General features: G+C 35.3%; 1 long non-coding RNA gene across 1 annotated transcript; it reads left to right on the top strand.

Annotated features, from left to right (window-relative positions):
• The first annotated feature begins 13,596 nt into the window (after positions 1–13,596).
• LOC128133920 (uncharacterized) lies at positions 13,597–14,556 on the top strand. Its single transcript, XR_008232232.1, has 3 exons — positions 13,597–13,787; positions 13,887–14,216; positions 14,307–14,556. It is a non-coding gene; the product is annotated as an uncharacterized LOC128133920 (long non-coding RNA).
• The last annotated feature ends 3,826 nt before the right edge of the window (positions 14,557–18,382 follow it).

The following is an 18,382-nucleotide window of genomic DNA, read 5'->3' on the forward strand; positions in this document are numbered from 1 at the left end:
ATGTGCTTATTTTCTTCTGTTTTTTCCTATTTTTTCCCTATATCAGCAATGTGAATGGAATTGAATTGAATGGTTCAGGTATGCAATCATTATTGAGGGAATGCTTAAGGTTTTATATCTCTATACATAGATGTTTATATATCTGGTTAGTCATATTCTTCTTGAAATATTTGTTACAACAATGGGATTCATCCAAGTTGATAAGACTACAGATTATCTTTTGGATCCCCTTCGAAGGTGTCTTAAGGTAACATAACATATCTATTTATTGTTGGAGTCTTTATATATTAAGTACATGCAATCAGAATATTGACAGCTTTATACGTAGTGTGTATTTAAATAGTGATTTGTATGATCTTGTAGGACCTACATGCATTCACTGCAGCTATTGTTGTGAGTATTGTCTTCTTTTTCATTCCTGCTTCGTTAGTTGTTGCTATTATGAAGGTAGGCCACTCTCCGGTTGTATTTTTCACATAATTGACAAGGAGCTGTTGTATCTATTCAGACTAGCTAGGCTTACAACAATGCTTGCAAGAGATGAGTTCAGAAGAAGAAGAAACAAAGCTGCAACTATAGTTCAGGTACTATGGATGAATTATGTTTGTAAAGTATTTAAGAAAATGATTATAAACAAGGGTGAATTTGTATAGATTAGTTAGCTACTTGCAGGTTGATCTTGAATAAGCAAAGGGGCAATGGATTGTATTTTTTTTATCGAATTCGTTTGTAAATGTTTGTTACAACTTCTATTGATTTGTTTTATCTTTCCATGGAATGATTATTTGTATGACATTAAATTTATGCAATGGATTCTATTTTTTGTATATGATATTTTATTTTCTATTATGAAACATTAAATACAAATTTAATTTGAAAATAAGTAAATCTATAAATAATATTTTTTTAAAACATTTAAAATTATGATACGCAAAAATGTGTGTCATCTTCATTTTGACATGGCCTTTCTTGACAGGGGCTTTCTTGATACGCATTGCGTGTCATTAACACACGTGTCGTAAGGTTACGACACGCGAAGGCGTGTCGTCTTCCTTTATGACAGGGCCTTCCTTGATACGCATTGCGTGTCGTAAACGCGCATCGTAATTGAGCGTCGTAAATGAGCGTCGTAAATGCGCGTCGTCTCTCTTTATGACAGGGCCTTCCTTGACATGCATTTGCGCGTCGTCTGAGTCTTTTACGACGCGCAATGAGCGTCGTAAAAGGCTGTTTTTCTTGTAGTGCTTGCAAGAAATTGAATTAGGTCATATTTAGATAATTACTGATTAATTGGTTAATTGTTATTATTTGTAATTTGATCTAGAATGTTCTTGCTTATGTTTTGAAAAAGTTTTAAAACTTGCCCTCAAGTTTTGGAATTTAAATTTTGATTAAAAGTTTAATTTTTGAAAGTCTAAATTCTAAAAACCCTAATTTTGAAAGGTTCAAATTTACACCCTTGTGGTTTATTGATTTAATTACAAGTTTAATTAAAAGAAAGAATTGATAAGCCATAAATTAAAAGGTTTAAGACTAATTAAATTAAAGGTATAATTAATAGTTTAAACTACCTAGTATTTTAAAAGTGTAAAATACACCTTATACTATATATAACATTAAAAGTTTAATATCATATATGTATAACTTAAACTGCTAGTCTTACCGTTAGTAGGCCTCATTCACGAAGCCGATCTATAAGGGAGGTATAAGGTTATGGCCTATAAAATGGTCGTTTAATGGGTGTCCACTCTCACCCACCGCTTCCTTGATTGGTGGAGGGTCGTTAGCCAAACGGCTAGGATAGGGCAAACCCTCTCCTCATTAAAAGTATAATGAATAATAAAGTAACTAAATGTTTACAAAATTCCCAATCTTAGTTACTTTAGGCAAAAGTGAATTGATGCAATTCCATGAAATTACACTTTGTGCCCTTGCAAAGACATTAGTGGAGCATGTGTGGTTAACCGGCACACTAAATGGTTCTAAGCAAAGGTAGCAAAGGGCGACTTAATGTTTGTCATAGTTCGGTGGAGCGTGTGTGGTTAACCGGCACATCGAATAGGTGACTGTAGCATTGGGGGCACCATGTAAGTTTGCATGGTGATTCACACCCTGTTTTGTGATCCTCGGCATCCCAGTCACAAATCGAGGGGCATATCGAGATTTAAACATGCCATTGTAAAGTTCAATGAATCTCAAAAGATCTAGGAGTTTTCAATAGATTTGAAACCTAAATTTCCTTTTCGTTTTTCATGGTGGAAATTGGTAAATCGTCATTTACCTACCTTCAAATATTCTGCAACTAAATTACGGCATCCCTCTTCTAGGTTGTAGAGTATTGTGTTGGATCCTAGCTTGATGTTTCATTTGGGTGTCACATCAAGGATTCTAATCAACTTAACTTGAATTTTCTCCTGTTTTGTAGATTTCTAGTTATGACAATCATGGTCTTCCCAAATCCCATGGAACAAGCTTTCCAAATGAAGATGATGTTCCACGATATGATCGAGGAACAAGAGATCATGCTTCACTTCCTCCACCTCCTCCAATTGTTCTCCCTAACCCACAAGTTCGAAGGATTGAAAAGTTCAGGCTCACTCAAGCCCTTTTGACAAGTAAACACGAAGATGGGAAACATGTGTGTGCACACGTCTTAGAGATGAAGTCACACATTGATAGGTTAAGGATGTTGGGTGTCAAGATTTCAAGTGAGTTGGCTGTTGATTGGGTTCTTCAGTCACTTCCTGAATCATATAATGAGTTCGTTAGAGAGTACTATATGATGGATCACGATGTGACCCTCATTGATCTCACCTATTTGCTTATAGCTGCTGAATCAGCAATGATTTGGCATGTTGGTCAAGCAAATTTGTCTGGTGAGTCAAACTCCCAAACTGCAATGGACACTGGCAACATCGGAAGTCTAGAAAGAACTAAGTCTATGATTGTCCAATGTGCTATGCCAAAGGAGTCCATTTGATTTTATTGCCAAGAGAAGGGGCATTGGAGATGAAGCTGCCCTAACTACATGAGAGATCTAAGAGATGGGAGATCAAGACGTATGGCTCTACTTCAGGTAAGATCCATTAACTAACTCTTTTAAGTTCTTATTATAGATTCTTAATACATGATGTGATAAGATTACATTTTGATGTTTTGAAGGATCGAAGAAAAGAGAGGAAGCTTAAGGGAAAAAGTGAGCTGAATCTAATCGTGAAGAAATGGATTTCGATCGCATTGCTTGAAGATTAGATTCTTGAGCTACTACTTGGAGTTAGAATAGATTGCTAAGAAATATGTATTAACATAGTTTTTCAATTGAATTGCATTGTAAGGACAAATTATTCCACAATAAAATAAATTTTGATTTTATATTATTTATTTATCCTTGCAATGGCGTGTATGAAAAATTGATGTTTGAAGGTTTCTATTATTAGCAATAATGGATTTGATTCTTAATTATGTTGTTTGTGGAAATGACAAGAATTTACCAAATAAGGAGAGTTTCTCATCGCCCAAGTTTCAATTGGACAGAAACTTGGAATCATGCAACGAGTATTCTATGATGAATGAAAAACTTTCATATTTGGGAAATTTAGACTAATTCCTTGACAAAGTGTCAATTGAAGGACTAGGAGATCGAATACACTAGGTCGTACGTTGATCAAGTCTACCACAAGAGTAACAAAGATATTCGTCATGATTTACTAAAGTTTAGTGAATATGGTTATACTTATAAGATTGAGTATAATTCTGAGTTGATTGAAAGAGTTTCAATCAATAGCAGAACGAATAAGAAGAATTAAGTAGGCAGAAAGATAAAAGTTTCTCTATTCTAAGAAGAAGGGAGAGTACCTTTTATTATGTTTTATGACAGGTCTTAATGATTAAGAGCCATATCTCAATTGATCCTCTAAGTGAGTCTTAGTGCAATTGTATGTCTGAGAAGAGAAATCGAGAATCGAAGAAATGGTTAAATCAAGAAGTCAATCATACTTCGTTCCAAAAACAAGTCTTAGAGTTAAGATTGTGACATTGAGTGACAAGGCTAAAGAATGTTTATAACATTCATCAAATGTGGAATTTGAAAAAAGGTTTTCTTATTCTTGCACATTTGAAATCGGTAAGTTGTGATGTCTTGGATAAGACAAAGACCAACTAGGACCAATTTTGTGAAGTGTTTTGTCTTGATAAAAGCTACATTAACTCTTGAATATTTGTTTGTCAAGAAATGTTTCTTGACAAGAGAATCTTATATGTCAAGGAGTCAGTGGGAGTCTTAATGGTCTTGAAAAGTTTCAAGAACAAATCAAGAATAAACCTTATCAATCATCACTAGCATACGACTTGAGGTTTACAACCTATCGTGTTGACACTATTTTGTTTTTGTGCCATTCCAATTGAGTTAATTATGCATGTGAGTTCTATGAGTTCTCATTTGAATGCATAAAGAGAAAGCACCTTGATCGATGGAAAGTACATTGATATGTAAGGGTAAGTTGTTAAACTACTTGGAAGACATGGTGGGCACTCGTGTTACCATAAGGCAAGAAATCAAGATTGAGAAAGTTCGGTCCATATGAGTTTGGATTTGTCGCAAACTTTGGTTTTGGAAAATTCACATGGATAGGAACACATACACCATAAAATCTAAGTGTCATAAGATTCCCTCCTTCATGAAAATGACTGTGAGGAAATGCTTTCACTAAGAGAGATTTTAAGAAGATAGCAATTGTGAAAATTGTATTCTCAAATTCGATTATGGTTACGACATCCCTTTCCATAGTTCAAATTATGAGATTTGGCAATTGGGTATTAGAAATATGAACTTAAGAAATTCAATAGGTATTGTTTTCTGGAAGTTCAGCTGTTTTCTGAATACATGTCAAAGCTAGTGGGAGCATAAGTGTTATGCTTATATGATAATAATCATCATGATAGTGGGAGCATAATTGTTATGCTTGTAGGATTATTAAGTCAAGTATTGCAAGTTAGCAATATTAATTATAGAAAACAAGAGTTATACTTTGCAAAGTCGTAAGAGTTGAAAAGTTGTTTTGCTATAATTAAGGGAGAGAATATTGTACTTCGTTTCAAAATCTAAAGCTTAGATTGAGAAATTTTAATAAATTTAGTCAAAGGATACATAGTGTGTTCTTAAATTTTGATTATGATTACGACATCCCTCTTCATAGTTCGAATTGATAAAATATTATGGCAGAAGATTGATAGAATATTGTATCTTTATGTAAGACATTATGCATCGTGTCCCATACACTTCGGGTATAGGATCGATTGCAAGTGCTATAATATTTGACCATTCTAAAATTTTCCAAATGTCTAGCGCATTAAGAGGGAAAAAGGACAACAATCGGTTTTGACTAAGATAATTAAACAACTATCAAAGGACGATCCAAAGTTCGCTGAGGATTGGTCGCTTGTGAGTAGTTGGAAGTATGGTATTGGATGGACCATATCGACATTATTATGAATAGATAAGATTCTATTAAGAATGAGTTGTCATATGGCAAATATGGAAATGTTTCCATAGTGGGAGTTGGATGTTGAGAGTTTATGTCTAGATTAGAAAATTTTATGCAAAAGGATGTTCAAAGGAATGTACTTTGAGTGAGAGACATCACGTCTATGGGATTGTCTTGTAACAATCTCCAATAGAGGACTATGTAATTTCATTGGCAATAGTCATTGTGACTTTAGTGCAGTGACATTACGAAAGGATTGTTGCATGAACGTTAGAATATAACATATTCTATAAGTGACAAGAATTTGATATTCTTACACTTGTGATAAGGATTGGGAGTTGTGAAATGAGTATGATTGGAAATGTGTTCATTTGATCTATTTCACAATGTAAGGACCATAGGTAAACATTGTGTGCATGCTAAGAGCATGGGACAATTGTAGTAATAATTCAAGTAATAAGTTAATTAACAGAAACAACAAATAATGAGTAATCGATATGGTGATGAATAAAAGGTGTTTTATTTATACTCAAAAGTTTGGGACCATATAGGATTAGTATTATTCTCGTGTTTCACTTTGCATGTTTTGACTTCCTGAATAATTAATTATTTCAGAATAATCAAATTATTCGAATGGTCCACAGTCGTTCATATGTTGGAAGTAGGTATGAATGAAGACTGTCATGAACTGGTTTGTAGATTGTCTAAAGTGTATTAGACATAGCAAAGGTTTGTTGCAACATTCGTGAGTGCTTATGCATATGATTTTGAGCATTGGATTAAACCCAAGCTCACAAGAATCACTTCATGGATTTTATCACGAGTGATTTTGAGTCGGTAATATTGTATATTATTGAAACCGAGACGTGTGAGTTGTTATTTGCTGGTCGGTTGCACATTGATAATAAGTAAACGCACCAGTAACTTGGTGTCATAAAACTTATTGTTGTGTGTAATTCGATGAGTGAATGCAAGCGAGCATATGAGTTGAAGTTTATCCATTCCTTTTACCTAAAGTGGGATAAAAGCGATATTTGTGGGCCCCTCGATGATTTAGTGATGGCACCTAAGCGCTTGGCCAAACCGGGCTTAAGTTGATGTGTTCAATTGTAGTCTGTTGTTAGTCGTCATAAATCGGAAATCGGGAAACAGAACATAGACTGAGAGAATGATCAAAATCCATGTCTCATGTCTATACGATATCTCGAATGGAGGAATATTGATCCATTATCTAAAGGACATGCTTCTGATAAGATCAGAGTTGACAACGGATTTTGAAAGCTACGATTGCTAATCAGGATCTGAAGTTATACGCAAAATAGTTATTAGACTTATCCAAGTGGGAGACTGTTGGATTAGTGTCTAAGTCCATAACTATTTTGGTATGTACTTGACCCGATAGTGCATGGTCATTTTGGGTTGCCTTCACCAAAGCAACTTGATAGGATGATTTATGGAGAAAGAAGATTAATTATGATTTATTAATATATTATATGAATAATATATTAAAAGAGAAATCATATTGTTTAATTAATAATAGTCAATAATTAATAAAAATTAATTTTGTGGCTAAAAGACATTAATTAAATAAAGGGGACTAGAACTGTCAATTGTGTGATAGTTGAATATTGGGCTAATGGACTCCATATTAGAGTGGTGTACGAATTTCATGGGGAAACTCATTAGAAATCGTCCAAGGACACTAAGAAGGGAGTCCATGGGCTGCTTAGGGCCTAAGCAGTCAAATTAGGGTTTCCTTGTTTGATAACCCTGATAGCCTCACTATTTAAGGACCCCTAGAGCACCAAAAACGTAGCCAAGAGTTTCCTTAGGGTTTCTAGACGTTTTTGGGTGCTTCTCCTCCTTTCCTAAGTCATCCTCTTGCTCTTGGTGTTTGTGAGCCATTAGAGTTACTACACTTATGGTACTTGCTTTCAAAGCTAAGGAGATTCAAGGAACTAGTTGTTATTACTATATAACAACAAAAGGTATGTATTCTATTCTTCTATGTGGATTTCGAAAATAGTACTAGCATGCCAGGTTTCTTTTTGTGTTCGAAAAATTGTATAACTAATAATGAAAACATAGATCCAACTCTAGGGTTGCATGCACACATAAGATTGTTTGTATAAAACCCATCAATGTTATGTGAATAGTAGGGATTAGTTTCCCTGACAGTGGTCCTTAGGACCCAAGGGTAGGTCAGTACCCGGATATGTCTGACTGTATGCTTATATCTGACAACTACTCTTAGGGTAAAATGACTATTTTACCCCTGGCCAAAGTCAATATCCTGGTCAGAGTCAACTTCCAGCTAACCTGACTCGCTAAGTTGGGTCGCCAACTCGCCGAGTCCCTATTCTTTCATCTGTCCCCCACCCGACTCTACTCGTCGAGTTTAGCAACGACTCGACGAGTTCTCCTTCTACAACGACATCAGATGGACCTTCATCCGACTCGTCGAGTTGTATGAACAACTCATCAAGTTCACCTTCATCCTAAGAACATGTCCAGTCTGCGACTCGCCAAGTTGTATGAATAATTCGTCGAGTCTATCTTCAAGAGTTAGGAGATTGCCTTGGACTCACCGAGTCTGTTCATACACTCGCCGAGTCCTATGATTTCTAGGTCCAAAACAAACCCTTAGCAGGATGAGTGTTCCATCCAATCAACCGAAATTGTTTCCATAAGACAATTTTGGGGAAAAAGCGTCCGACTCGCCGAGTCCCTCCTTGTCAAACTTCATACAGTCGATTATCAGGGGTCTTAACACATCAAGACTATAGATCTGGTCCCCTAATGTCCATTTTGCACGTAAAGTTTCCAACTTGGTGCACATACAAGGGGTCTTTGGCCCAAAAAGCTATCAAAAGTGATCTAGGAGGTGCATGGGGGTCTCATGGCCATAAGGTTGGCACCTTTATGCCATGAGGCCCCTCCAATGACTTAGATCTGAAGTAGTGATGTGTGTGGAACGAACTAGTTTTAATCCTACTAACTTAGACACAAAATAAACACACGAAAGGCAGTGTACCTATCGATTAGTAATATAGTTCAAGCAAGTAGGGTATCGAACATAGGGAACGGTAAACAATTAAAATAAATGCTAATATTATCTAAATAAAATAAGTAAAAAAGGGTTTTCTCTAGTTTTACAAAACTAGAAACTTAAATACTTAACTAACACTCAAACTAAGCAACTAGCAAATAAAAATCAACTAAATTCTATAATAGAGGAGACTTCTGTTTAGGTTTGAATCATTTATTCTTATGGTTGATTTTATGACAAGTGCAATGGATTAATTGGCATTGGCTATCGATTAGTGTGATTAGGTTCACATTCGCTATTACTAATCCTTAGAAAACAAATTAATTCAAGTAGTGATCAGTTGTCTAAATTAATGAATTTCCTAGTTTATTGATTCAGGTTAAGTAAGACTTGTACTTAGCTAATCAAATTGGTGATTCAGTTAACCTCTTGTTGATGGTGTATCACACAAGCTCACACATTAACTTACCTATCTTCTAGTTAATTTTAGTTTCACATTCGTTATTCCTAGACATATAACTATGTGGTCACATAAATCATATGAAATTAATAACTAATAGATGTTCATACAACTTAATTACTGATTTATTAACAGAGAATAGTTGTTATTAACATGTGAGGTTCTTTAACAAACTTAACAAAACAATATCACCAATTAAAATTAATCCTAACCATAAAATCAATCCATTTTCACAAAATCATCTACCCTAAACAGAAGATAAGGGTTTTAGTTCATGATTACAACAAAAACAAGCTCAGAAACGAAATCAATTAGTAAAAACATAGTTCAAACAAGAGATTAGGTAAAGAGTAAACTTGATTTTGCCTTGATTCTCCTTAAAATTGAATGTAGGGTTGATTCCTTTGCTTCCCACGCTCCAATAGCACCTTTAGCCGACAATAGGCCCCCAAGGGTTTATCTATATGCTAGGGTATTGGGCAGGAATGCCCTTTATATAGATTTTCACAAAACAGAGGTGACTCGTCGAGTCCAGTGACCTACTCGGCGAGTCCGTCACTTAAAACCCGTGTACGGCAAGTCAGCGAGTCCAGAATCGCGAAAGTTCGAAGTGACTAGTCGAGTTGAGGCCCAACTCGTCGAGTCCGTTTGGAATCAGCATTTTCTCAAAACACGAAAGTCGTCCGAAATTGTGTCTAGTTTTCAAAACATTTTGAATCTTGTCAATCGGAGTTTTGGTTCATGAGATATGACCAAAACAATGACGAGGGGTCAAGCTGTCCAGCAACATCCTTCTTTCTTCAAAATCCATGATCCAAGTCTCCAATCGCTAGTTCTGATTCCTTTTCCATCCGAGCATGTCGTTGTTGCTGAAAAATGAAATTATAAACTAATTAAGAACCTTTTGTTCTTTAAATGAGATAAAATCAACATAAAGTATTAAGATAATGCATGAATCACTACTAGAAAAAAGGCCTTTTACGACGCGCAAAACACGATGCTCTTTGATTTATGTTACGCATTAGAGAGCGACATTAAAAAAGTGTCATCTCTTCAAAAATTTGAAGGATTTAGGTCGCGCATTACTGAGTGCCCTTAAATTAGTGTCTCATGTAAAAATATTAAAAACACGGAGGGCACCTATAATAAAACGGGCGTCCTCTACAAATGTCGCTTTATAATTTTAATAAACGCGCGTTTCTGGGACTCCTTGATAGGTAAGGGGGGAAACTAAATCCCCTAAAATTTTGAACACCCGCTTCCTCTTCCTCTCTACTCTCTACACCCGCCAAAATCGACTTCTTTCTCTCCCTTCTTTCTCTCTGCAAACCCCTTCCTCTCCGATCGACTTTCACTTCCTTCTATGTGCAAACCCTAATCAAACATAACACATTTGAAATAGTAATATCTTCTTTCACAAAATAGAAGATTGATCAAAGAATGATTTTCTTTTGATGAATCGGGCATCACCAACAACAATAGCTTCCATCACAATTTGTGTTTGCTTTTAAGGTTTTGTGTGGGGCTGTCAGATTTTTGAGTCACCGTCAAGGGAAGAGGACTTTGAGACAAACTTTTCTCCAGCCTAAGGTATTGATTCCTATTATTTTCTTCTCCTTCTTTTCTGTTTTCCCCGCCAAGCACCACTTACCGCCATGGTCGGTAGCCTAGGTTGTCGGCGTGTTTCTATGCCGCCACCCTCTACAATTAGTTGGTTGTGTTTGTATATGTGGGTGCTTTATTGTGTATGATATTCAGGTCCTTCACAAAAAAAACAGTTGTCGGTGTGATTGCTCTCTCTCTCTCTCTCTCTCAAGAATCAAATTGCTTGAGAAAGGTTTGAGATGTTGGCTTGAGGGAAAGAAGAGGCGGCGACGGTGGCTCCAATGAAGGAAGACGCCAGACGGTGGTTGTGGGGAATGAAGATGCAACGATGGTTGGGTTCAACCCCTTAGATTCGCTTCTAATCCTTCTAAGGCTCTATCATCAACGATTATTTTCTCTCCCTTTTGTCTATATGTTTCTATGGCCTCGCGTTTCTCATCTCCTTCCTTTTTGCCCCTATATAACTTTTCTACTACTTTTCAGTTTATAGTTCTAGGTTTCCCCCAAAAAAACTACAAGATCTTGATCACGATGACCTCTTTTTCTTTCCAGTGTAGGTTTTACCTAAATCAGATGCTTATATATATGAAAAGGTTTCTCTCATAGTTACCCCTTAGATTCGCTCAGAAGGCCACGAATTGTGTACCAAATCGTTTCGTACCCAATCGGGTACGAAAGCGTTCCGAACGTGACCTGGATCGCAAACCGGTACGGTGTCGAGATAGTTCCCAATCGAAATCTGGAACAAGTTTGATTTAGTAATCCAATAGTTCCAAAACACGATTTTGGGTTCAATTTCTGAAATTAGTACGTCAATTTCTGATATTGGTATCCCGATTTTTTGGAATGGCGCGAAACTGCCGACTGTTTCCACATCGACTCTTAATTCTTCTAATTCACTGAACCATCTTACACACTAATGTTCAATTTCTTATTCTAGGTACTATAATTGCGTATATATTACTCAATTTGAAATCATCTTCTAGAATGATTGTGTGTGTATTCTATACCACTGTTCCAATTCCCAATTTCTACAAAGTCTATACGTACCAGACTAGCACTAACATGTATGTATACCTACAAATACATATTGAATTCCATCATCCAAATCTGCTCTACACTTCTACTCTTCTCCTTCTTCATTCTTCTTATTCTTCTTTTGTTTTTGTTCTATTTTTATTTCACCAAATTTACTCAAAGTTCATGTTTTGGTTTTGGAATTTGGTACACTGTACCATACTAAATTGTATACCGTACCGGATCGTTCCGAAATGAACCTACCCCCCTCCTGTAAATAATGGCATGCTGCTGCTTCTGCCAAAGGAAGAGTTGGAAGATGAAGCTTCACCTATAACAGCTTCCATAAAATGTAGGGGCTCAAGGTAAGTGATGCAATCTTTCTTAATACTTATGGTACACTAAGGGTCTATTTTGGTTGGATTGAATATGATGACAAATGTATTGGAATTGTTGATTACATTGCATAATTCCATTATCTTGCTTATTCCATTACCATGTACCTATATATTGCATTTCTTCATCGTTTAATTCCATCCAACCAACACCCGTTTCACTCATGAAGTTGAAGGGGGGTATGATGGTCATTTTCTCACTTTAAGGTACCATTTATTTTATGATCTTGTAGGGAGAGTTCTACAACTATTCAGGATGTGGAAACACCTTCAACTGCAACCATCCTATTGTACGCCAATTCATAGTAGATTCCTTGAGGTATATAAGTTGCTACTTACCTATCCCCTGTTTTCAGTTTTTATTTCAAGAGTAAATTACAATTTTGCTCCCTGAGTTTAGCACTTACTTAGTTTTGGTCCCAAAAGGAATTTGTTTGGAAGACATTGCCCTTATTTTATTGTTTCATAATAATTTTGATATCTGGAGCACTTAATCTAACACCCAGTTGTTGATATTTTTTCAACTGACCATCTTGCCCTTTGACCAAAACTGCAAACAGATCCCTTTAGGGACCAAAACCGAAAAAGAGTGCTAAACTCAGGGACCAAAATTGTAATTTACAATCATACATGTGTTCCTGATTCTTGGTAAATTAAGTTTTTCTTTATGAAACCTTCCTACAGATATTGGGTAACAAAGATGCATGTCGATGGATTTCGGTTTGATCCCGCCTCTATCATGACAAGAGGCAGCAGGTTATCAGTTATCTATTCTACCAAATATCTTATATTCTGATTCTTATCTTAACAATATTTGAAAAAAAAACAACATTCATTTGTATTTTCTTTATCTTTTTTCTTTCAGCCTTTTTGATGCAATAAATGTATATGGAAATCAAGTAGAAGATGATTTACTGACAACTGGCTCACCTCTCACCAACCCATCTTTCAGCCTTTCTTTATCTTTTTTCTTTCAGCCTTTTTTCTTTCATTAAACTATAGTGGTTTTATGAGATGTAGGCTTAGTTATTTATTTATATAATAATTTGTGACAATGATTATTGGCAGGTGGGCATCTATTTGCCTGGTTCAGGGGTTGTCACAAAATACTTGCTCTAGAGGTAAAATTATGATTTTGTCCTTGATTATCTTTTAATCTCTTTGCCTTCCATTTTTATAACTTTCCTCATGTATACAGTTGCCTGCAAAAGTACTTGGACTAGCAGGGATTCAGCATAGTAGGCCATGGCTGCACTATATGTAGTAAATTACAAAAATGGTCCCTGTAATTTTTGCTTTTTCCTTGTTTAGTCCAAACATGAAACCTTTTTTTCAGTTTTAGTCCTTATTTCAACATTCTAGGGACCAAAATTGAAAAAAAATGTTCCAAGTTCCAATTTTGGAGTGAAACAAAGTAAAAATCAGAAATCATAGGGATCATATTTATAATAAAGCACAGCTGGTGGAAGCATTTGATAATCCTGAAACACAAGGTAATTATGTACTTCATGTTATGCTTTATTTTTATGGTTTAGTGGTGTATTAAAACTAAAAAGAAAATCATATTTTTAATATCTCAATATTTGTTAGCAGCTGAATACGAAAAAGAAATATCTCCAGACTGGTGGGGTAACAAATTTGGATTTGTGTCTGGAGGATTACTTGGAGCACAATCCAAGAGAAAGAAGTCTAACAGCACATCGGAAATCACTCAAAATAGTAACAAAAGGACTGCATTTTATGAAGAGGATCAAGAGAATCTTTACAAACTTGTACAAGTATGTACCTTTTTTTTTAATAATAAAAACTAAAAAGACCTCAACTTTTGAATAAAGAATCAACATCTACAAAATTGACATATTTTGTTGTTTTTGCAGGATAAAGCAACTTCTGGAAAACAGGGACTTGGTATAAAGGATCGCCCAAGGAAAATAGCAGGGGTTCGCTTTCAAGGGACAAAAACGTCTTTTAGCGACAGTGAGAGGGAGGAGTCTGAGTCGGAAGATGATCATTCTTTAAAAAAACAAAAAATTGATGATGTGTCGGAATCAAAAGTGAAGCTAAAGAAACTCTGTAGAAAGCTTCTTAGCCAAGTACCTGAGAAATCATTGAAGCTTAAAAAACTCAAAGCTCTAATCGATGAAAACTCTTCAATTTTTTCCAATTTCTCTTCAAAGAAGGATTCTCTTGAATTTTTGAGACAGAAGGTATGATTTTTTTTTTCTGGTCACACTATATAGAATATGGTTGCATTTGATTCTGATATTAATAATTTCTGTTATTTTTTTTTACTGTAGCTTGAACGCAGTGAAAAGTTTATTGTGGAAGGGAAGAGAGTTAGTCTCTCATCAAAATGAGAACAAATATTTTTGGAGAATTTCAAAGTGTAGAGTTTGCTAAGGCTTGTAATCCTATCGAGTTACACAATTGGATTTGTTAGCAGGTAATTAATATTATTATTCTTAAGAGAATATAGATTTGAAAATTTTGAACACATCCATTTAGGGAATTTTAATGTGTCTTATTTTATTATTAACAGTTGTACCCTTGGTTGTAGCTTACGCACTTGTCGGCACGGTATGTGTAAAATTACTCTTCTACCCTCAAAGAAACACACAACACAAATTCATATCATGTTTTGCATGTTGTGTGTTTTATTAACAACTTTTATTTATTCATGATCTTCAGCTATCTTCTGTTGGTGGACAGCTTGTAATTTCAAGTGATGGAGTCGCGGATTGGCTCCGGAATCAGCAGCAGCACAAACAGGTAAGTTTTGTTAAATGATTTTTATAAAGTTTAAAGTCAATCCTTTCATCTGGACAAAATTCTTCATGTTAAATTACGTAATAGTCCTTGGAGTAGTTGACATGAACAGTTTTTTTTTGTTAGAATGATTCCATATATATGTGCAAGCAAAGCACATGCCTTGTGAAAAAGGGAAATCTATTCTAGTCATTCTCTTTAACAAGGCAACCTTAAAGTTGATTTTTTAAACCTGATGTTTAAAACTACATTGAGTGTGAGATAGAAGTTTATGCAGAGAAGGAAAAAGATAGAAGTTTTTGAGGATGTTGCTGATGAAAAAGATAGAAGTTCTTTAGGATGCTGCTAATGAAGTTTATGCAGAGAAGGAAAAAGATAGAAGTTGTTGGCACATAGTAAGCTAAATAATGCAATTGTATATAAATGAGTTCATTTTTTTATAACATTTACTCACTATTGGAATAATTATTTGTATTTGACATATTAGTGAAATGAATTATCTTTGTTATTTATGGTATTTTATTTATTATTATGAGATTTATAATGTATTATTTAATATGAAAAATTAGTAAATCTATAAATAATATTTTTTTTAAACATTTAAAATTATGATACGCAAAAATGTGTGTCATCTTTATTTATGACATGACCTTTCTTGACAGGGGCTTCCTTGATACGCATTGCGTGTCATAAACACGCGCGTCGTAAGGTTACGACACGCAAATGCGTGTCGTCTTCTTTTATGACAGGGGCTTCCTTGATACGCATTGCGTGTCATAACCGCGCGTCGTAAATGCGCGTCATAAATGCGCGTCGTAAATGCGCGTCGTCTATAGACGACGCGCAAAAGCGCGTCGTCTCTCTTTATGACAGGGCCTTCCTTGACACGCATTTGCGCGTCGTCTGAGCGTTTTACGACGCGCAATGAGCGTCGTAAAAGGCCTTTTTTCTAGTAGTGAATTTTATAACTAAATATGCCCATATTAAGTAGTAGGCCATGAATCACTTCACAATCCCGAAAATGGCTTGAAAAGCCTTAAATGCACCCAAAAATCTAAACCCTAAAGATGATTAATCAAATGGAAGACCAAGATAGGGGTATTTTACCTTGATTAGGCTGAAGATTGTACTAGATCTTTGAATCCCCAAGCCCCAATTCGAACTCTCAAGTCTCCTTCTTCTTCTCAACCTTCACAAGTCACCAAATGCACCAAAAAAGCCTTAGATCTTCACAAAAATGATTAGGGTTTCAATATGAGGTGTTCTGAGGGCATAAGGGACGACGGAGGTTGAATACGTGGTTTAAATAGGATGCAAACCCTCAGATTTAGGGTTTTACTCGTACAACACCTACTAGCCGAGTCGGTCTCCCGACTCGTCGAGTAGGTTACTTAAATTGTCTACGGATCCCAACTCTACTCGACAAGTCGGGCCTCCAACTTGTCGAGTCTCAGAGAAAAATATAAGAATACTTTGAATTAAATGTGTACCAGGGATCAGGTGCTACACAACTCTTGATTGTGTCCAACTTAACCCCTTTATGTATGCTTTAATGTTCAAAGGTAAAAGTTATAAAAAGGGACATTGCTTAGTTGACACTATTTCTAGAGTTTTTCCAAAATGGGAACTTTGTGACTATTTACAAACTATTAGGGATTATTTATAAATATTGATAAATAATTTCACCAAGGAAATACATAAATGAAGCCTTTATGACAGAAAAAAAATTTGCATGTCATAAAGCTGCTGTCATGAACTCACACAAGTCAAAGTTATATATATATATATATATATATATATATATATATATATATATATATATATATATATATATATATCAAAACTTGACATTTTTCCGACAAATTGAGTCACACATAGTATTTTATAAAGAAAAGGGGCTGTTTGTCGGCTTTGATAATATTGGGTCATTTTGATCAATATTTCAAAGCGGATTGACTTCAACAAACGAAACGAACGAAATGAAATATCTAGTTACGACTACAATTATTATTATTTATTTAGTAAATAATGATTTTCACGATTTGCTCAAAGATCGGTTAGTATTCTAGTCAGACAAATCTTCACAGTACATATATTAATACAATATTGTATGCTTTAAGTCTTGTAAGAGTTATAACTACAGTCTCCTAGAGGGAGGGAAGGAATTTGTGTATAGATCTATACGGGATTGACACCCCGCACCTTCGCTGTTCGCTACAGCTAGACCGGCCAGTCTAAGGTGACAAATGTCTTAAACAAAACCGACGCCTGAAGAATGTCATAACATGCACTCCGTCGTATTTGTATGGTTATAACGACTCATTAGAATACATCAGAAACGTATTTATACAGATTTCACTTTCGGTTGAAAATCAACTATTGTTTTTTTTACTATCTCGATGAGACTTTTCCACACCAGTGTTATGTTTTTACCAAAGCTACTATTTTACCCATCAGAAAATATAGGATTTTATGGGGAAACGATTTGTACGATTTCGAAAACAATGAATTAAGACACACATGCAACTATACTCGATTTGAAACAAGAATTACAACTATTTGATAAGAAAATATTGGATTTTTTGGATTTCTAAACTATCATCAAAGTTTTTATACGCAAATGCTTATGGGCTCACCAACATATTTCATGTTGACGCTTTTCAAACGACTTGTATTCTCAGGAAATCAATAAGCAGGTTATGGATCGAGGACTCAAGATTATTTTGCTGTATTTTGGAAATTTGCTTACTGATGTTTCTTTTGTATAAACTTGAAAACATAAACATGATGTAAAACAATGTAAGCTTGTTATATTGATGTATGATGTTTGGATTTTGCTATGCTTCAATTATATACAATCGTTATGATACTTCACAATGACGTCACCCGCCTCCGGACGATTCCGCCGTTCTGGTCCGGGGGTGTGACAATTTATAACCTATAAAACCCATCAATTGTCCCGTGGTGTGGAAAGACCAGTATGCAAGTGGTTATCATGGAGTGCATTCGTTGATATTAGAGTCTGTTGCTTCACAAGATTTATGGATTTGACATGCTTATTTTAGGGTTGTGGGTTCCAACAACGACGTCAAAGTTCTTGATCAACCACTAATATTCAACGATCTTTTGTCAGGAAAGGCACCGAATGCTCATTTAACAGTGAATGGAAATGAATATAAGTTTGAGTATTACCTTACAGATGGAATATATCATGCATATTCCACATTCGTGAAGACATTTCGACACCTAGTAGAACCAAGAGACAATTTTTTCAAGAGGAGACAAGGAGCATGTAAGATTGTAGAACATGCTTTTAGAGTTCTAAAGCCGAAGTGAAATATAGGTGAACATGTGGAGCGACCATATGAGCTATGCACTCTACAAGATATTATGGATACATGTATCATAATGTATAACACAGTGATTATAGATAAAGATGAAATATTGCACAGTATATGCATACAAAACCTAGACATATGCAATTTCAACCAAAGACAATGAAATATTTACATAAAGTTATTGATATTAAAGATACATGAAAACACACGCAACTTCGAGAAGACTTTGCGGATTATATGTACGACGGTAACAAAGATGAAAAATAGTG

Source organism: Lactuca sativa, chromosome 4 (genome assembly GCF_002870075.4).
Source record: "Lactuca sativa cultivar Salinas chromosome 4, Lsat_Salinas_v11, whole genome shotgun sequence".
Lineage (NCBI taxonomy): Eukaryota > Viridiplantae > Streptophyta > Magnoliopsida > Asterales > Asteraceae > Lactuca > Lactuca sativa.